Genomic DNA, 22,237 nt, shown 5'->3' on the forward strand with positions numbered 1-22,237 from the left:
TCTTGGTATGATTTGATGAACTACCGCCACTTTGGGTGTCATGGATTCTCCTTACATGAAAAGAATAATCCATAGTGGAATGTCACTGTCCTTATGGTTTCTGTATTTACAGATTTCCTTTTTATTGTTGCTGTTGCTAAGCTTAAATTAGGAATTTCTGTGGCTCATCTGCACTCAGTTCCCTGTCAGTCTCTCTCCTCCAGGATGCTGCATTTGTTGCTGTTGTGAATGAATTCAGTGTTTTCTCTGTAGGGGGGGAGGAGGAGAAGGGAGGAAAACCCTTGCCTGGGGCTAAAGCCACACATTGGGATTAACTGTGTTGGATTTTTTTTTTTAATTTATTTTCTTTTTTAAAGAGAAAGCTTCTCTCTGTTTTTTCCCCCTCAGGAGACGTTTAACTCCTAAATACGTTTTGATGTCATTTATAACATGCTTATAAACATGCCAAAACAAGATTTGTTTCATGGAAAATAAAAAACCCCAACAATTCATTTGATACCCGTTACAGAGCAGCTGTGCTTATGCTTTGCTGCAACGGCAGGGCTGTATGGAGCAAATCTCTGCTCTCACCCAACCCAGGTAAGAGGACTGCCAAGCCCCACTCCTGTCATCCCAGGAACCCACATCCTCTGTTGAAGCCCGCGTGGGTGGAAGGACCGTGGGAAGAAAGTTGAGTTACCCTTCTTCTGAACAAACCACAAATGAATAAGAGGAGCAAATTTCATCCTGTCGCCATGCTTTAAGGAAGGAAAAATCGGATGACCTGACACAGATTTTCTATTTCTCTTTCACATAACGCAGCTCAACCTTCCTCCAGTGATGAAGGCAGGAGGCAGCACATCCCAAAGCAGCCTGGGCATCTGCAGCAGCTCCCTCTTCTCCATCCCCAAGTGTGATCTGAGCATTGATGCTGCGCACTGTTCAGGGGCAGCAGCTCCAAGGGGATTCCTCACAAGAAAAAACAGTGTGATCTATAACGTATAATAGTGCAAGAAATAAGAAAGAGATTTCCAAAGCAACTAGATGCTTCAACACTATGTCCCTTAAGTAATGGATATGTTGTTTTTATATAATGAGTATGTTATTTTTACAGACTAGCTATCCAATTGTTGCGATTCAGTCCTACCCATCCAGCATCACTTTTAAATGCAGCTGTTTGATCCTGTTCATATCACATTCACAGGGTATGTCTCACTGCCATTTATAAGTGCACCTGAGGTTTGGATTGCAAAAGGCCACAGCTTTGCCCGTTAACTAATCCCTTCTTAAACATGCAGCTCCACTATAGAGATCAGGAATCAGGCCTAAACCAGCCGGAAACTAGTTTTTAAAGTACTTTTTTTTTTTCTATTTAGAAGACAAAAGCTTGACTTTTCTTCCAAGATTTTAACCTGTTCTCATCTTCCCAGTTCTCTTCATCACCATATGAGCAGAGATTCTTCTATAAACACAGATACCAGCAGCTAAGACTTTAAAAAAAAAAAAAAAAAAAAAGGAAAGGAAAACAAACAACACAGGGAAGCTAAAACAAAAGCCTCCCAAATTTTGCACAGGTTTTTGTATTCTCATCTTTCTCACTCCTATACTTCATGAAGATCTTTAGCAAAGAGTAAAGTGTGGAAAATTCATCCAAAAAGCACCTATCAACCTCAGTAAAAGTCAGGATGTACGTGATAAGGTTGCACCATTTTTCTACCTGTCGTCCTTTCCTGCTGCTCTCCCTTTCCACACCACGTGTGTTGATCAATCCTGTCAATTTAGATTGCAAAGGCTTTGAAAGCAACTTACACTATACTTGTATAATCACTACTACAGGTCCATGTTTCAGCTGTAGTTTAAACAATAAAACCCCTCCAAAATAACAGATGAATTATTTTAAACTTAAAAAAAAAAAGAGTAAGAATGAGTCATACTAATGCACTAAAAGCAAAATGGAAGGGGGGAGGTTTGCTTTTTGCTTTGTAAACTCTCTTCCTCCTTTACCCACAGTAGGTTTTCTTTAATCCCAAGGACCCAAGTTTGCATGATCCTCGAGGGTTGCTTTAGCACACCAAAAATAGCAAAAAGCAAAACAACTGTGGTACAGCCTAAAAGCAGATGGAGGTCAGCCATGCTCCTGTATGCTCGGATCTCTGTGTAATCCACTGGGTTTCTGAAGACATTTTTCTTCCCACTGCTTTGCAGAATGCCTAGTGGTTTAGGTATCGTATATAGAACAATATAAAACAGGATGAGATCAATATATATTTATAGCTCACATACATAGCCAACTGACGAGGTCAAGCCACAGACAGCAACAGTCCCCATGTTCAGTCATTTTTTTTGGAAATACAACAGGGAAAAAGCAACAAAAGTACTTGTATGCTTTCTGCTGAAAACACTTTTCCCACTCCCTCTCTATTACACCTTCAGAGAAGGGCTTTTGCTTTGAACGACCGCTCACACTTTAACTTCATCAATGACAGGACGGAATGGCTGCTGGGAATGAGTCAGTCGGACACAGCACAGGGCTCTGGTGTTGCCTCTTGCCTGATCTGAGAAGTTACCACAACATTCTCCTTGTAGAGATTTCTAACACTCGGAAACAATATTATCTTATCTTCCCCTTTTGGTGAGACATTTGTCTGTGACTGCCTTCCAGCTCTTGTCACGGTGCCCTTCCCCTCCTCTTTTTCCCATCTGCAGTTCCTCTGCTTTGGTCCAAACACCCCAAATCCAATGACACTGGTGCTGTAATCAGTGATTTGTATGGGATCCAGTACCCCAATGCAAAATTTCTCCTTCCTCTTACATTCCTTGACTTCCCGAGGATTATTTGTTGATTTTACAAGTTATCTAGTTAACCACTGTGCTCTAAAAGTAGTTTTCTGAAACTAAGTAGATTATTTTTTTTTAAATATTTTATGCATTAAAAAACCTTTAAGAATTACTGTCTGATTCATTGTTTTGCTTAAGAAAAAATAAATTCATTACAGTTACACTACAATATAGATCAGGAACTCTAAACCACCCTTCAAAATAAATGTCACAATAATATGTAAACATTACAGTGCACATTTCTGTGCATCTCTATTACGAAATGTTTTGCAGGGCACGGCAAGTCTGACAAAGAGAAGAGAGTACTGAAATTCAGGGGCTTCTGCCATCAACCAGTTTCACCAACAGGCTTAAAGTTTTGTTACAGGTTTTGATACTCTGTCCCTTCCTTTTATCCTTATGGTCATAGTACCTAATCAATCAGCCATCTCAGAAAACAGAATATAATAAAAACAAGTGTAGTAGTTACCTGCTAGACAAATTACAAGTTTATTAAACAAAAATGTGATGTTATGTCCAGAGATAAAGTTGAGGTCTTTGAAAAGCCCTGTTAGACACAGCTATACCATTCAAGAGTCATAAAGCAAGCTTTTGGACAAACACCTGATAATTCCAAATTTCTGCCTTTCCCTCATACATAAATGTTACATTTTTTAATAAGCCATTCTCTGTTCCAAAACTAATTAAAATTTACCTGCGTATAATTTGGACTTAACAACAAAAAAGGTTACAAAGGAAGAGGGAGAAATCTAGACACCTAAAAGACGCAGCTTCCCTACTTCTGGCACTTGCATGCCAGTTTAAAAAGCTGAATCATGAAGACATAGAGGGAAAAAGGACTAAATCATCAGACCCATAATCTATACGAATCCTAAAATGAGACATCAGCTGCCAACAGTGCCAGGAAACCAGTGCTGATGATAAACAGGTCAGAAAGACTGGGATGTTCTCTGCTTACCAAAAATAGCTGCAGGTGGTTCAAAGCAGCTCTGAGCTGCAGCCTCTGGAGGCACTCTTTCTTAATTAAAGATAGGAAAGATGGAAAAATAAAAAACAAAATCAAGAATAGAACAAGTTAGCCGTGCAGTGGCTATGTACAATACCCAAAGGAAAGACCGCTCAATGAAATCTGCAGTTCACTGGTAGCAAGATGCCAGGGTGAAAAAGCCAAAGGCTTGAGCAGAAGTGAGGGTGCAGTTTGTAAAGCAGTTCTTTGGTGATGGCGTGCTAGCTTCAGCAACACTCACTGTGGGGGAACCTGTTCTCATTCCCATGGCACTCCTTTCAGCTGTGGCAACACATTCCAAGTGGGACTATGCATTGAGTCAGATAGGAGAAAGTTGGTAATTTTTAAACACAGTTCAGATCCCTGAACTAATTTGCTTGAGCTAGACATCTACAGGTTGATAATCAAATGCCTAATCTTGCATTTGTTAAAATAATTGTCTGGTCCAGTCCTGCAAGGACAATACTGCCAAGATTATCTGACAGACAGAAAGTGCCCCTATCTGTGATCATCTATAGGCTTAGTCTCAAAGCTACTCATTTTGAATGCGTTTGGGGAGAACAGGGGAGATTGGAGGCACTGGGATGTGCTATTACCAAGCTGGAAGCGTTGTGGAAACAGGTAAAATCAAGTCCCAGTCAATGGAGAACAAACTCTCGGAGCAGATGCAAACCTAAAGGCAAAGACAGAAACCTGCGGACACTAATTACCTTGTGGGGTCCAATGCACACCACCATAATTTTAGACTTGGCTGAAATAATATGCCTTTTGCTTCACACCACCAGTACAGAAAGTTATTTACTTCCCTTACTGCTCCAGGCCTTGTCTATTACTGATAAATTATTAAAATATAGTCTTCCAGGTCACTAACGCTGACCAAAAGTTCAAGAAGCAATAAGCCCATACAAGAAAACATGTCCATTCAATGACAGTGTTCCCCATTTACAATTATGTTTTCAGATCTACCAGTACGCCACTCTTAACCCCTTTAGCATTTATAATATTAGTTTGGCAATATATTTCTTCAATCAGCATGTATAATTAACCAAACGAAAACAAGTCAGAGGCTCTTGTCAAAGCAGCATACCACAATCACCAAAATTATCAGCCACATCTGTAGTCTCTGGCAAGCTATTGCAAATTATTTGACTACGATCTCATTTCAAGTCAAGGAGGATAAAATTGACATGTATGTTATCTATTACTGGATTTTTGCCTGGACTGCTTTGCCTAACACGACTGATTCGGGTCATCCTGTTTTCTCCTTATAAAACACTGGCATTAACAAACTTTTTCTTTCAGTTACACGCAACCCTTGCCGTGTCCCCAGGCTTACTGAAAAACAGGTCAAGAGTCTCTTCCATAACCTTTTCAAAGGCCAAATTGAGAAGTCAGTATGTGCATCCAGTTTCCTTCCCAGATTTCCTGTAGCTCAAATCAAGAAAGAAAAAGATGACTTTGTACAGTTTTGGTTCGGTTTTAAACTGCCCGGGGTGAGGTGAAAGCACAACCTACATCAGAAACAAGTAACCAGGTGGAGGACATCATACAAGCAAGATGTTAAAGGAAGAAGAATAAGCAAACGTGGTCATTTCTATGCCTGGCAAGGGACATGGGATTTCAAAGCGCAAGTTGCTGGCACAGACTCTGAATAAGTGACAGAAAACAACAGTGAGTGGGCTTCAAAAATTAACCAGCTGAAATGACAGCATTTCAGTATAACAAAGTAGTGGTGTTTGTACTTTTACAAACCTACAAAAATAAAAAATCAGAAGGGAAATCACGCTAGTCTCAACATGAGACAGAATCTGTGGTTGTTGCAGCAGCAAAACTTTCACCTTATGTCCACAGAGCTTTACAGCTCAGCTGCGCCTGTATATTTTCACAAGAGGAAGGGAGGAGGGAAAAATTAACTAAAGATTAAATTAGAGCTTCATTAATACCACAAAGCTGCCCAAAACTGAGCGACTGCTAAAAAAAAAAAAAAAAAAAGCACCAAAAAAGTCGTGGAAAACATCTTTCAGGAATTCAGCTCAGGATTTCTCACACGTGTGAGAAAGCTCAAAAAAAAAAAAAAAAGTGTGCTGCCAATGTATCCTTTGCAAAAACCCCACCAGGGTGGTTAGAAGACCATTACTACGAAGGACAAATGCGTCGCTGGCAATAGGCGTTTGAATCCCGATAAACCAAAGAAAAGCACGAGCCTGCGATAAGACGCAACAATTTGGCTACAAGCCTGGAGCGAGGGGCCACGTATCAAGGGACGTCCTCCCTCCTCCAATTCCCCAGCTGGTTTGGAGAGAGCGGAGGCTGCGCCGGATATACTGCGCATTCCTGGAGAACGCACGCCAGCCCATCAGCTTCGGGAGGGGGGACAGTCATGTCCCCAACTGCACCCCACTCCAAGCACAGCTGCCCTCACTGGAAAGAGCCAACAGCGACACGTGGAACAGCCTCTCCTGAACAGCCTCTGCTCTGCGCCGCGGGGATGCTGCGGGGATGAGAAGAGCTGACCTCCACACCGCCGTGCTGCCCAGACACAGCTGGCCTCGAAGAATGAAGCTGCTCTTCATTTCATTTTTCTGAAAGTGACCAAATGGCTCTAATATAGCTTACCAAAATTTTTCTACATAGAAATAGCTATCAGTATTGCCAGCACTTCAGCCTCTAGCACGGCAGTGTATGTGTGTGCATCCCAAGTGCGCGCACTCGATGGGTTAGCCAATGTGTGTTCAACCGAAGATGCAGCAATAGGTTCCTCAAAGAAAAAACACAAAACCCCTAAAATGTTTCCTTCCAGATAAATGTAAATTACACATCCCCAGAGGGGAGTAACACGTTTTATTTCTAAGAGAGTAAAATGACAACTTTACGAAGTTTTAAAATGGCTCTAAGCAGCAGACCGTAATTCTGCTGTTGGACATTTTTTATGATTGGCAAATCTGCTCAGCCTAATTAAATGTGTCTCATAGACAGTGGGAACTTGAACTATTTGCCACTTCACCCTAACCTCAGGAAAAAAGGTAAACAGAAAGCTTATGTCATCTTGGTATTGTGCTTGCAGAAAACCGCAGAAGGACCATTGGATATTACCACCCCCACCGTAGATTAGTAAAAACATTGCAATGTGGCAAAACACGCCAAACTTTTTAAAAAAACAAGCTCTTTGCAGCCATTCAGCTTAGAACATTATTCTCACATCCTCACTTAGATGTGTGTTAAAATGCACCCCGTGTATTGGTTTTTATGATTAGAACATGCAAACGGTACTTCAAAAAAAAAAAAAAAAAAGCCTGACAGCCAACATTAAAGAACATAAATGTGTTCCTGAATAATTTAACGGTTATTTCCTAGTTTCACTCCAAGCCCTCAAGCCACTCAGTGGGTGTAATCTGCTCTAGACTCAACTGTGGCTGTGTACTTTGGCACCGAGTCAAAACAGAGAGGTTATTGTTTGATTTATATGCCAAGAGCCTCTTAGATAAAGGGCTAATGGCAGGCTGATAGCTTCAGCCTTTGCATGTGGTGTTTATACAGACCCTTCTTTCCTCTCCCTCCTTTCTGCGTATACTCCAGGAAGGCTGTGTCACATCAAGATCAAGTTAATTAATTAACTCATACTAGCATAATTTGATTGATAAACCAATTGATTCACTAAAGGTCATGGGGAGTGCTGTTAAAACACCAACTTTTCTGCCTCCACAATGCATAAGGTTTTGAGATTTGCGTTTTTCTACACTGCAAACAGCAATTTTAAAGTAATAACCACACTACAAAAATTGATGGAAGAAGCTATGAGAAATTAATCTGTCAATTAAAGTGCACTGCAAAGTTCAGAAGATATTTCAGTACTTCATGAGATATTTGAGCAAAAAAATAAATCAAGTCCTACAACAGGAAGGGTCGCATTTCCTATATTGTTAGTTATGTAAACTATTGAACTTTTCCAAAAAGAAAACTTGCCTATGTGATATACTTTGCTATTTACTATGCCCAAACTAGGAGTATTTCCTAGTATATAAATGTTTCTGTATTGTTAAAATACTTCTATAGGGAACATAGTCCTGTATGACCAAATTATTATTTATTAGATGTTAGCAAACTTCATTATCAAATTATACAATTAGATTATTTTTCTGCAAGAAAAAAATTAATCTCATTCTAAAGATCGGGAAAAAAATAATTAAAAATAGACTAGATTCTTAACGGCCTTTTGCAACCAACTTATTTGAATTCAAACACTTATTTTAAACAGCATACAGATAAAACAGAAGCTGCCAGGCATTTTAAAAGCAGTTCTGAGAGAATATTCAAGGTCTGGCAAATGAGCTTGCAGCCAGCAAGGCTTAAAGCATAGGTGCAAAAAAAGGAGCTGATGATCAGCCACGAAGATTTACAATAGACTCTCCTCCAGACTACCTGAAATATTTGGCAATGTTAGAAGTAACACACTTTTATCAGTTTATTGGCCAGTTGACTGTATGTTGTTCAATATACAGGTATACATACCAAGAAAGTATGGCATTAATTGGACAAATACAGTAGACTTGTTCATAACAAGACACAGTTTGCCACTAGAAGTCAAAAATTCCATAATATTTTGCCTCCTCTCCCCTGTTTTCACCTTTGTGTGGATCCCGCTGTGCTGGTAATACTGACCCAGCACGCAGAATCACTTTGCAAACCAAACTGGGAATCAGAGAACTTGCTTTGCCGAGTTCCCGGCAGCTGGGAGGGACTGCCAGGCAGCTCCACGGGGTACTGCCCAAGTTTGCCTTCGTTACTGGTTTGGCATACAGCTGGCTCAACGTGGCCATAAACCAAACGGGCAGAGCACAGGGGTTACTCTTGGAAAGCTCTGGCTCACAAAGGAAGGGTTCGCTGTCTCATTCACCGGGGGAAAGTTGGTTAAAACACGGTAGTAAAAGAGGGAACGGTTATTATATGCAAGTTATTATATTCAAGGTATTCTATTTAGCTTCGTAAAGGCATACCTACAGATACCGACACTTCAGGGCAATGCTATACGCTCACTCAAGTTAACTTGAATTTTGCAATTGTTTTCAGATGCAGGATGATAAAATAGGCTGTTAATTACCTTTAGGAGAAGAGAAAATAAGATTCACCAGACACAACCAGTGACTAAGGCCAAGAGGAATAGGAAAGTATTCTTTGAATTTGTTATTGAGCACCATGAGAGAATAAGTTTTGGTTCATCTTACAATGAAGCATCTGAAGTATGGGACAGGATTTTCACAGACATAATAGCAAAAGTCTAAAAAATGATGAGAATACACAAAATCACAAGCTCATTTCAGACAGACAAGAATTGTGAAAGAATTATCTCAAAACAGCTTTTAAAACAACATCGTAATTTTAAGTTGTAAAACCGCTATTTCATATAAACTATTGTGTTCCAATAAAACCATGACCACTATATTGCCAAACCAGGAAGAAAAATGCTCCCTGTTATCAACGGAGCATGGGAGAACTTAAAAACAAACAATTCAGGAGGTTCTTATAAACATAACCAACACAGCAACCCCAAACTGCCCCACAAGTGCTCTGTTTAGCTCTTTGCTTGGGGCTGAATTCCTCTCCCCCCACTCCACAGATAATGGACAGTAAATCAGACTGTTAAAATTTGACATATTTTTGGTCCCACAGGTGAACTAAATTACAATAAAATTTAAGAATTAATTATTAGAAGGTAGGGAAGGATTCAGTTCCCACCAGGAATTGATTAAAAAAAGGGGAAAAAGTCCTCCCAACAAAAGCGAGTGTTAACACAGCATTCTACCTTTTTTTGCCATTTTTTTTTTAATAGAAAAATAAAAGAGAAACTTAACTTTTCTGGCTCATTCATATATCTACTTTACAGATGGCCAGACTTCTAAAATAGAACATGTACACAAGTCTGATGACTGTGGTCAACCACCATCTGAAGCAGGTTCCTCACTTGCCAAACCCACCGTCTTAAGTTTTATCAAACATTTCCTCAATCCAAGCATCATGTAAACTTGTAAGGACAAGCATCTTAACCACAGTCCTGTTTCATGTTGATCTAAATATAGACGTATTTATATATATATATACACGCCATGATATACATACAAGAAGGTTTTTGGCTTCAGAACGCCAAAACTTTTAACATATACTTCAGCATCCACAACACAGAACAATGTTACTTGCTAATGACCACATACATGAGACAATGCAGTCTTTAAAAAATGTAGGGAATGATGTTATTGAAAACTAATGCAACTCCACTCATTGCTGCTTCCAGTATCAAAGAGTAATAGTGTAAACCAATGACACCAGTGTGTATTAAACCAAAATAGCAAAATAATTCAAGATAGCAGAAAAGTAACGTGTGGACCGTATTTTACCATAACAAAAGTCAGCACAAACGCATGCGTGCGCGCACACATTGTATCTGAAAAGAAAATTAATTTATAAATCCTCTTATTCTATGTCATTTACATAGACTAGTAATGCAGAATTTCTGTATCAGCTTAATATTAGAACAGTTGCTTAGTGAAAAATTTCTTAGAAAACATTCAGACTTTTTTTCCAATAGAATTTACTATATATATATATTTGAAATGATACGGTCATATTGAATAATCTTTTAGACAGACAACATTTCTACAACGTTTCATCTGATTACAGACAGCCAATATATCATTTTCCTGAGTTAAAAACAAAACTACACAGTCTAATGAACAGTTTGGGGAGCTATGGGTTCTCATCACCTTTGTGTTCTGTTTATTTTAGCTATTCCCAAGGTCATTAATATCCACTTGAACCTGTAAACTTCAAGGTCAATCAAAGGTGAAACATAAGGAAGCAATATAATATGGAGTATTCAACTGGATTATATGCTGTGAAACATTACGGCAGTTTCCTTAAACTACACTTTCCTTTCTTCTTTCTCAGTAATAGAAGAGGTAAGAAGAGAACCCCCATATTGAGTCAGAATTCTTAATTTGCAGGATTTACAGAATGATTAGTAATTCCTTTTATAGAGTAATTCTAAAATTTACCAACTGTGGCTTTCTATAAAATTCTATGTAATCAGAACAAAATCAGTAGAAAAATATTCATCAAACATTCTATAGGTGGAATAAAAATATACCCCCAAAAATGTAATATTGTATAAATATCCTACCACTGCCACAATCAACATAAACCCTACGTCCACACTGGTTGTTGCTGTTAACCTACAGCAGCGATGTGTTATGTTACATGTATAAGCTTGTGACCAGCAGCACTGAGAACAGCTTTACAAATGCAACAGCTTTACGAAAGCCTTACAAATACAACGGGTCTCAAGCTCAAGAAGGATCTGCTTGTGAACCAGACGTCATGCAAGATCTCTGAAACTGCTAGACTAACCTCTCACATAGTTATCCTTCTGCAGATGGCCCATGCCAACACGAACAAAGCCATGTGTGCAGATAAACCAGATCTATTTGTGACATGGGGGGGGATAAATATATATATGTATATAGTCATCCCCTGCATGTGCTGTGACATCCAAGTGCAGTACATCAAAATCTGTAAATTAAACTGAGCAAGCAGAAGAGGCTGAGGTTGCAGGGAGAAACTACTTAGATCAGGACTCTGCATCTTCTCCAAACCACCCTGTGAAAAAAGAGAACTAGTGCTTAATTCTGTAACGCCTTGTTGTCTGCAAATTACACAATTATTAGAAATCTGGATTGGGTTACTGACTAGAACATCAAAACTCCCATTCGCTTCAGAAAATTTTAATTTAAATATAAATTTTCTCAGCCTTGAGAAAAGAAGGCCTAGGGGAGATCTTATCACCACGTACCCGTATTTAAAGGGTGGCTATAAAGAAGATGGGAGACTCCCTTTTTACAAGGAGTCACATGGAGAACACGAGGGGTAATGGGTACAAGGAATCTCCAGGGGACAATGCAATTGGACACAAGAGGAAAATTTTTCACAATGAGAACAATCAGCCCTTGGAATAATCTCCCCAGCGAAGTGGTGGATTCCCCAACATTGGACACTTTTACAATTCGGCTGGACAGGGTGCTGGGCCATCTTGTCCAGACCTTGCTTTTGCCAAGAAAGGTTGGACCAGATGATCCTTGAGGTTCCTTCCAATGTGGTATTCAATGATTCTATGACAACACAGTAATGCAGACATACTGGGAGTCGTGTAAGCAAACAGACGTAGCTGTCCAATTTCATACGGTGGGTGATACCGCCACAAGATTACTTCCTCAGCAGCTATCAAATGTTTTGTCAGGACGAGAGTCCCTCTAAACAAGTAAGGCTGCTCCTGCTGCACTACTGGAAGAAGCAACAGCAGCAACATCAAATGGCTGGCAAAGGACCAGGCTCTCCCTAAATACATTTCTGAAGCCAGCTCTATTCACATTCTACAAAACAGACTGCAGTGATGTTTCACACCATGATATGACTACAGCGCAAACTGCAGTATGTGTTTTGTTGTAATGCTAAAGCTGGAAGATGGTACCCTAAGGTAAGTCTTGAGGAAACAACGGCATGGTTGGGAAGGTTAGGGGTGTAGCAAAAGGAACCCATGCAGAGTTGTTGCCACTCACCAGGCTGAAGCATGAGTGAAAGGGAAGCATTTAGTCACGCAAACAGCCTAAAACAGAAGCCATGCCTGGCAATTGCACCAACAAGAAACAGATCATCATCTTTGCTTGAAGTGCTTTTATGACAGTTACTTATCAACTTCAAGAACCTCTGAAGCCTATAATCTTGCAAGATTACTGTCCTGGAACCAAATGCCTCTGGTTGTCTTAAAATATATGAATTTCAGTGTGCCTCTTTCAAAACTTGGATTATCTCAAAAACTTCACTGACAGTCAAGCATACCAACGAAACACAAATTTTATTCATCTTTTTTAAGGAGTCTTCTTTTTGATCCACAGCAAGCATACTTACCAAACACATGGTTTGATCACTTTAACCTTTTCTGCCTAAGCAAAGAGAGCTGGCAGATTACTGAGAGAGAGGAGAGCAAGCGAGATGCGCCTCAGGAAGGTAGGGCTGGTTGTGACAGTGGCTGACTGGGGTTTAGGTCCTTACTAATCCTCCAAGTATTAAGTCCCACTAAGCTCCATCTTATACGCAGACATGATTTTGAACACAGTCTGTGCAAAGAGAAAAGCTGATTAACTATCAACTGGGCAAAGAAGCTGAGCTCTAAGATGTGGTCAGCACACCTCAAGACATTTTAACTCTATCCTTCCTCTAATCCTTATCTGTTCCTTTTTATAATTACATTATTTAACAATACATAATACATACTGTTATCATTCTCATCCATTAACCAGCTGGTAGGGTTCTGTCCCTTCTAGAATAGCTTCACACCAGCCATCTCTGCAGTACAGCCTTTATTACAGGCCACAGAACATTTAGATATCCTAAAACTTTCCCATTACTCAAACAGTAGTACTAAGAGAGCTCTTAAGCAATTATGGTGGCACTGGGGCACTCAATGGATAGCTATGCATCACACTTGGACTTGCAAAAACAAGTTTCAGGTCCAAATAGTTTAGTGTTGTCACTTCTTGCCAGGTATTGAGGACTAAGCTCCTTTGCATCGACTCAGCATGGGACCAGGTCTAGGAGTGCTCCTTCTTCTTCTTCTCCTGCCCTCTCCACCCAGTGATAAATTCGCTGAAAGTCTTCAAAGATTTCTCAGAGGGGCTCTTGCAGAAGGGTAAGATGCAGATGCACAGATGCATGTGAATTCATTGTCAAGTAGAGGTTTTGATTTGTTGGTTGTTGTTGTTTTTTTTTTTTAAAAAAAAAAAAAAAAGGTTATTCTATCTGTCCACCACCATTCAAAAGCAGAAGCGGCACCTGATCTTCAGACCCCAGAGCAACAATTAAAGGCAGGCTGATCCAAATAAACAACCAAGTACACCATAGCAATTGGAGGACTGCCAGAAACAAAACAACTGACCATCCAAATGAATGCTGGTTTGCTTCCTTCAACACAAACAAAAGAAAAATCACTGAAAATCACTGGAAAGCGAAAGTCTTCCTGTTGGAAGTAGAATTGCTTATTGCAACCTGACCCATCCTGTTTGCCAATTAGCAGATGTGGATATACAGTACTTCACAATGCAAAGGGAAAGCTTGATGCTGAAGGGCTTCCCAGATACGTCACAGCCCTCTTCCTCACTTAATCATTCCAGCATTACCCCAAAATTCACTCTTGCTCCTCTCACAGTGGCCAAGGAAAAAAACTGCACGCATATAATTTCTTAAAAACTTACTAATGTTCATAACCATCACTTAGGCCTGTCTGAGTTTCAACTGGCTGCTTTTTAGTCTAGCGAAATGGTTCTGTAAAACGTTTCATTCCTACAAGTTGCAGGACAGCTTACGCAAAATGCCAGACCGAGTTACTGTATGAATCAAGTTAATTGAAAGCTTCTGAGTAGGATTTTGTACACTACAAGGTATATTAAAATTCCTGCCAAGCAGCTCTTTAAAATGTGTATATTAAAGAGTTACTTGTCAGAGATTTTAATTTAGTTTTTGGACAAAGCAAATGAATTATGCTAAAAATAAAGTCTGATCCTTACAACATATGTATTACTTGGGAATACTACATGTAACATAATAGGTTACTTTAGAGCATTCTGTTCTGTGTTTTAAAGCTATTGCATAAGGTTATTTTAATAAAAATGATTCCAGTGAAAGAACAGTTAGTAATGAGGTGCTGACAATTGAATCTACATTCAGGGATTGCGTTGGAGTGCCAAGTCCACTTTTACAGATGCAGTGGTTAGTTATCCAATAGATGTCCTCGAGGCATGTAAAACCAATATATTTTGGGTCACATTTGGCAGCAGAGATAGATGAGACAAGTGAAAACATTTACCAAGAACACATCTGAAGTGTGTTTTTCTTATTAGAGAAATGTAAGAAAATAAACCCAGATACCATGGAATGCCAGGAATTCCCTCTCCTCAATGTTTTTGATTTACAAGGCCACTTTTTGGTAGTCTCCTTTGACCTCCCTCCTTCATTTGCTGGCCTAAAGCCTTGAGTTACCGATGCAACCTCTTCCACTAGGCCATTTTGAGGGCTTAATGTACAGAAATATGTCTTCATCACAGAAGGAAAGACAATCCTTTCCTTAAGTGACTCAGTTACCACAAAAATCACTGCTTATGAAGTCTTATTGCACAGACCAGTTAAAACAGTCAAAGATACTCTTTATGAGTTGAGAACAAGTATTCAAGTAAGAGACTTGGAGACCCAAAATAAATAGTAAAGAAATAATCTGAAGCAGACCTTACATCTTAAAGACGTGTTTTTTGAACAGACAGGGCCAGATTCTCTGCCAGCATGTTGGTGAATGCAAACTTAGATCGACTTGAGGGCTTGGTCCTGCATATCTTCCTTATTCCCCTCTCTTACTTCAAAGCAGCATACTTGTCATAGTTTCAGTGCAAGCCTAGAGCCCCAGCTTCTTCAGATCTCATGCAACCCTAATATGGCCAATTCTAGCCTTCAAAACCAAACTGACAGCTATTCAGAAAGAATGAAACCCTCAGGCTTTCCTTTTTATAACCATTTCCATACTCTGGTTGATCTGTCATAGAGAACGAGATAAGGACTTGTGTCTACATTGCATATATTTACCCTGTGTTCTGGATACCTTCTCACAACCCCTCCCTGATACAGTCCTGCCTACCACAGGATGAGTAAGGAGAGCAGAATTTTGTCCTAATCCAAAATCTCTGGATTTTCAGTAGCTTTTTGTAGTCGTTCAATATTAACATTGTGTCGCCCTCCTAAAAAGGGCTTGTATAAGTGTGTTGGATGCTATCTAGGATCACAGAATGGTTTAGGTTGGAAAGGACATTAAAGATCATAGAGTTCCAACCCCCCTGCCATGGGCAGGGACACCTCCTACTAGACCAGGTTGCCCAAGGCCACGTCCAGCCTGGCCTTGAACACCTCCAGGGATGGGGCCTCAACAACCTCTCTGGGCAACGTGTGCCAGTGCCTTACAACCCTGAAAGTAAAAAATTTCTTCCTAAGTGAAAAATTTCTTCCTAATTCTCCTCCTCCTTCACATTCCCTCCTTTACCATCAAACCAAGTGTACCATTGATGGTATTTTCCGACCTGTGCAAAGAGTGTTTGAAGCCATAACATATTCCCCTGTCATTAATAAGAACTGCAGCTTTTTCTTTCCAGATTAAATTCCTTTTTTGAAGGGGTAACTGGAGCTCGAGCATCCATGTGAAGCATATCCATTCAGTGCATGAAATGCGGCTGTTTCCACTAATCAAGAATGCCTCAATATGGATTTCTTTTTCTGGTTGCTTATTTAAATAAGTAGTATAATTGTGGAGAGATTTAGGTAAGATCATAAAACTTTTCTTTCCCAGAGAGAATGAGAATCTTTCCCAGTTGAAGATCATTTTAGAAAATACATTCACAATCTATGACAATTAAGTGGTACTTGGTGTAGCACAGTCATCCAGAGCCTGCAGAAGGACCGCAGTTCATCAGGGCATAAAAACTGGCCTAGTTTGGTCAATTTTCACAACCACTTCTGAAACTGTGAGCAGCTATAAAGTAGCAAAACCCATTTCAGCATCTCTTTGCTACACTTCAGGAAAACACGATGCACAAAGAGAGGTGAGCACTGAAACTAGGCATTAGTATATTAGAATCCAAAGATCTGCCAGCTAAATAATGGAAGCCACGCTAAACATTATTTAGCCATGCTAAACAACAGAAGAGGAGGCTGGAATTTTGGATCAATTATAAAAAAATAAATTCAAGAGTTGTGTAAATATTTCTCTGTAAAAAAAAAAACAAAGAAGTCTTTCTCCATGCACAGATTCTGTCTACTTTCCAAAGTAAAAGCATCTTTAAGCTCTGCCAGGTAAATAGCTCACTTCACATAAATTTTAGCCTGCATATGCTTTGGTTCCTGTTTCATATTAAGTTTGAAATCATGAAAGAATCCCAATCACGTAGTCAAAACTTGCAACCAAACCTGCTGCCAACAGATAATACTGTTTCCTTCCCAAACACCGATTTGTCATCCGAATGAGCAGCTGCCATTTGTTCTTCTCATCAGTCTATTACGGCACTTTTTTCTCAGTTGTAAGATAGAGCAGGCTTACTTTACAGTATGAGAATGATAAACTAAACCACCCCTCCAGGTCACCCAGTCACTCTCTGTTCTGGCTCTACGGTTGAACCACAAACGAGTAATTCCACAGTATGTAACAAGGCCAACGCATATCACTGCATTTTAAAACTTCATTGTTGAGGTCGTTCAGGAGGCAAACTTGAAGGCAGTTGGCCAAGCAGAGTGAGAGCTAGTTTTAGAAAAATCTCACAACGTCAGCCAAGGCAACACTTACTGGATAGATCGTACAAGAAACACTGGAGCTCACTTTGGAGATTCATAAAGTCTACTTAAACAGACACAGTCTTCATGCTGCTGTGGAACTCCGAATACATCTGCAGGAATACCCACTGTGGCCACACCAAGACAAAAGCCGCTTGCAAACTTACACAGGGGAAAAAAGAGACTCACAGAATTCACAAACAAGAGGATTAGGGTAACAAGAAAGGGATGTCAGTTTTAAAAGAAATGCTGCAGACAGCCAAAAAACCACCACCCCTAAGCAGCATAAAGATCTTCACTTTCTGTCCTGACTGCAGACATCAATAGTTACTCTTCCTGATAGTTAATCAGAAAGAGATTTGTCCTTCTTTACATCTTGCAAGGAATGTACCTGCAGAACAGAGAGTAATGCTAACAAGAAAACAGTCAGAAGATAAACTAGCTAAGGGATTGTACTTACTGAATTTCCTTACAGACATTAAGTTGCCTTGCTGTGTTAACCAGCTGAAGATACAAGCACTCAGAGACCCGTTGATGGTTGGACAACATCTGGATAACACTCAGACATTGTGTCTTTCTATGTCAGAAACTTTGGACTTAATGACAGTACTCAAATAGAGATTATACTGAGAATAACATAACTACAGGGAGTCCTTCTCCAGAAGAACCAAAAATATGTCTTCAAAGAATTAAGCACAAAGGGTTCTGAATTTTGCCACTTTCAGCCAGCAGATTCTACATGCAATAGTATCTCGAACCTCTTCATCCTTGCACTCTGAAGATGGTTATGCGAGTGTCAGAGGCCCAGGAAAAGACCTGAATTCTGGCTGAAAACCTTTATTAGTAAGCCTGGGTAGGACAGACAAACAGAGCAGTTAGAGGTCCTCAAAGCACAAGGAATGAAGTCTTGAGCAGTCCAGCTTCCCACAACCCCCAGTCTTTTTTGTGGGCTGAGAGGCACAGATAAGGAAGAACCGCCCAGCTGATGCCGAGAGCTTGGCAGCCCAATTCATTCTTTATCTCAAGGAAAACAAGCTTCAAGCTTCCTCTTATCTAGAAGACAACTTCTAAGGCTTCTGAGGCCTGTCATAACAGGCAATTGAAAAAAACATGGCACCTATTATGCAGGAACCCAGTCGGATGAAGAACCCTCATGCGATTCCCCTGCGGTTACTTCAACAAACCCATTACTGCAGTAACCCGAAGTTCTGCAGAGCAGCAGCGAGGTCTTCTAGCAATGCTGTATGTTACCCAGCGCAGGGGAGCTGGACATCTTGACCTCTTCCCAGAGTCTTCCATCCTCAGCACACCCCCTCACTCCTTCCTTTTTTCCATTTCAAGGAGGTCCCGTGTTGAAAGGATCTGGGCAAATATACACATTTATTGTAAGATATAATAAATCTTATCAGCTTGTTCATCTTATCCTGTGGCAACAGTCAATTACATTCATTTGATTCAGGCTGGTTTGAAACTGAGCAGAAGGCGTCTCCTGGAAAGCTTGTCTTGACTGACAAACCCCAGAAGCTGATGCAGCTGGGGCTGTTATTCCCAACAAGAAGATGCCTTGAGAAATTTCAAACAATAAGGAAACTCTGAATAGGCCTCGATTCAGGACTGTGCTCTGAGCCCATATGGGTAAAATAAAGTGGTGAAGAGGCAGCGAGGGATGCTGCGTTTGGGGCATTTCTGCTGCCCGATCCACCGCTTAAAGCGGCATCTCCTGGCTGGACTGCTGAAAAGGCAAAAGGTATCAACAGAAAAACCCTTTAAGGCCCAATTCATCTCCCTGAAAATGGTCCTCAGCAGCACAGCATGAGTCCTAGAAGCACAGGGCTGGGCTGTAACTTCTCCTGTCACTGGTGAAGGAAAATTCAGTTTGTTTTTTTTTTAATGCGATGTGATGTCCTCTTTTGATAAACCCTGCAGTTAAGACCTCCTTTTCTCTGTAAAAGTGTTGCTCACCTTGTTCAGAAAGACAGATAGGAAAAGGCTGTACATGGGTGGTGGCTTTTTTTCTTTTTGCTTGGTTGGGTTTTTGTTTGTTTGGTTGGTTTTGGGTTTTTTTTGGGGGGTGGGGTGGGGGTTGTTAAGTTTCCATTTAAAGCAATCCTCAAGAGCAGAGCTCAGCAGGGCACTGCAGCAGAGGCAGTAGCCCAGGTCCTGGGAGAGCAGGAGCGAGCAGCTCCCGGCAGAGGGAAGCATCCAGCAGCAGAAAAGCTGGAGGAGCACCCCAGAAGCAAGGGACAGGCAGGGAGCCAGCAGAGGCAGGGAGGCCCCAGCAGCACCCCGCTGCCGCTGAACCACCGACAATACACCAGAGCAGACCCAAAAGCAGTTTACAGCGCGCAGCTCTCCCATCTCCCCATCTGAAAGAGCCTTGCCATCCATTGTTTTGGTTTACCCTTCCTCCTCCGCAAGAATCTCAGTGGACATGAAGCAATATAGTCGTGTCATCTGGATTTTCTTACTGCAGTATTAACGTTTCCTCTTTAATATTAACATTCCAGAAAGGAAAATTACTCTCATTTATGCCATAAATTCCCAGCTCATTCAAGAATAACACTGTCCCAAATTACCTTCTTGTTACAAGCTTTTATAAACTTATGCATGTAAAAAAGTTGGGGTTTGCATGCAAAAAAAGGTTTGTTTGGTTTTTTTTACTAATATCGACAGCTGGCATAAAAGAAATATTCAAAAAATAAAACTGAAAATACCACAAAGATCCAAGAACCATCCCCCCAACGCTTAATGTGTAATTAATTCAGTGTTAAGAAAAGCATCACACTGATATCCTTCAGATGCCTGTTCCCCAGATAAAAAAAAAAGAAAAAAATAATCAAGAGAATAGAATCAACCATACAAAAAAATTCTATTACCCAGCTTAAAAGGAGACTTTAATCTTCTTTTTAGTTTTAATTCTTGCTGCTCTTTTCTTTGCCATACAAGCACAAATAATCTTTCATTCTAAATTCACATCATACACAGGATTGTTGAAAGAATACTGCAGTGGTGTTTACAGAGATTGTTGGAACTGCTGTTCCATCAGCTCCCAGGAAAGGGGACCAGGGGGACACATCTCAAAACAGTCTCCTCTACCCAGTGCAACAAAGCACTGCGTGTAGGAGTGGGAAAGACATAGTACCGAAGAAAAGACAAACGAAGATCCTGCCTTTCCTTGTCCTGACACCTTCCTACGTAATCATTTGCAACATTATTTGTACCCTCCCAAAGACCCAAACCCCTAGGATTTTCTGCCATGTGGTCTTAAAACCCGTAACCTGAGAAATTCCCTGTTGTACTGGTTTAAAAAACAAGTTCCTTGGACAAGGACAGGAAACAGGAGTAGAAGAAATGAAGTGACCTGCCCGAGATCATGCTGCACGCTGACAGCAGAGCCAGGACTGGAATACATGTCCCCTCACCTCACGGCCTTCCCCTACGCTCAGGGTTGTCCAAGTCCCACCAGCACCAGGAGACTACTGTACCACCACATCACGTGCAAGACCAAAGGTGCAGCTGGAACGGGGCTTTCTTCTCCATCTAAACTGTAACAGCTTTAGCACTTGCAAACAAAAGCACTAATCAGTCCAAAATAGGAATTAACAACCTCAGAACTAAGGAGGATTGGGAGAAGTACGCATTTTCAACTGCCACTAACATGAGACATCGAAATTTTACTATTACATCTCCAGTAATGTTCTAATTTTTAACCAGCTCCCTTTCTCCACAGCCCAGCACACCTCTCCTTCCACCTCTCATACAAAGACCTAAGGAAAGATTTTGCGAGTGCTGCATTTCAAACATCTGGCCTGCATATCGATGTTTTCTGCATCGCACCCATCAACAAGATCACCTCATTCTGAACTTGTTATTTTTTCCCCCCAGTGCAAATTCAGATGATTTAGTGGCTCCATCTGCTTTGTCAAAAGTGCCCAGACACCTCAGCTGTATTGCTTATTGAATTGCTTTAGGTGTAGCAGCTCAAACGTGAAGTGTGTTACGTTACAGTTTTGCATCTTTATGGAAAAATGCTTGCTGTAGGAACCCAATGGTTCTTTGCATATTGCATTACATACATAGATATTTTAAAATAAAATCTGGTGTTTTTCTGATACTTTAACACCACACTGAATTCCAAGAAGCTTGCAAACTCCAAAGGCTGGAGAAAAGGAAGCAAGAGTAGAAAAACAGACAAGAAACCTCTATTCAGCGAGTTCTTGAAATGTGCATAAACAAATTAAGTATTCAGTTTATTCAGCAAAATATGAGAGGACATCAAAAGTGTTCCTGGGTAATAAAAGAGCAGATTTAAAAAAGAGCAAACATACAGATTTCTTCAGTGGCCCACAGTTCAGTACCACATAGCTCTTTACTTCTTGTTCTCACACGCCACAGACCTGTGGCCAGGATACAGGCATCTCACTACAAGAAAGACACTGAGGTGCTGGAGCGTATCCAGAGAAGGGCAACGAAGCTGGTGAGGGGTCTGGAGCACAAGTCTTAGGAGGAGCAGCTGAGGGAACTGGGGTTGTTTAGCCTGGAGAAAAGGAGGCTGAGGGGAGACCTTATCATTCTCTACAGCTACCTCCAAGGAGGGTGTAGAGAGGTGGGGGTCGGTCTCTTCTCCCAAGTAACAAGCGATAGGATAAGAGGGAATGGCCTCAAGTTGCACCAGAGGAGGCTTAGGCTGGATATAAGAAAAAATTCTTCACCAAAAGACTTGTCAAGCATTGGAACAGGCTGCCCAGGGAAGTGGTGAAGTAGCCATCCCAGGAACTATTTGAAGGACGGGTAGACGTAGTGCTTAGGGACATGGTTTAGTGATGTTTTTGGCAGTGCTAGGTTGATGGTTGGACTTGATGATCCCTTCCAACCTAGACAATTCTATGATCTGAACCCTGACTGGGGCTTCAGGGAACCATGGGGCCTCCATGCACCTCAGCTCCCAGCTGGCAAGGGGTGCAAACCAGCACAAGACAAACCTCCATCAAGATAAACCCGTTACTGACA

At 40.7% G+C, this 22,237-nt stretch overlaps 1 protein-coding gene across 1 annotated transcript in view; it reads right to left on the reverse strand.

Annotated features, from left to right (window-relative positions):
• Positions 1-22,237, reverse strand: part of SCFD2 (sec1 family domain containing 2) — a gene marked incomplete at its 5' end in the record, with an annotated part of 205,566 nt that overhangs the window by 170,627 nt on the left and 12,702 nt on the right. The window lies entirely within an intron of this gene.

The sequence above is a fragment of the Charadrius vociferus genome, unplaced genomic scaffold (assembly GCF_000708025.1).
Source record: "Charadrius vociferus isolate BGI_N301 unplaced genomic scaffold, ASM70802v2 scaffold134, whole genome shotgun sequence".
NCBI classification, from domain to species: Eukaryota; Metazoa; Chordata; class Aves; order Charadriiformes; family Charadriidae; genus Charadrius; species Charadrius vociferus.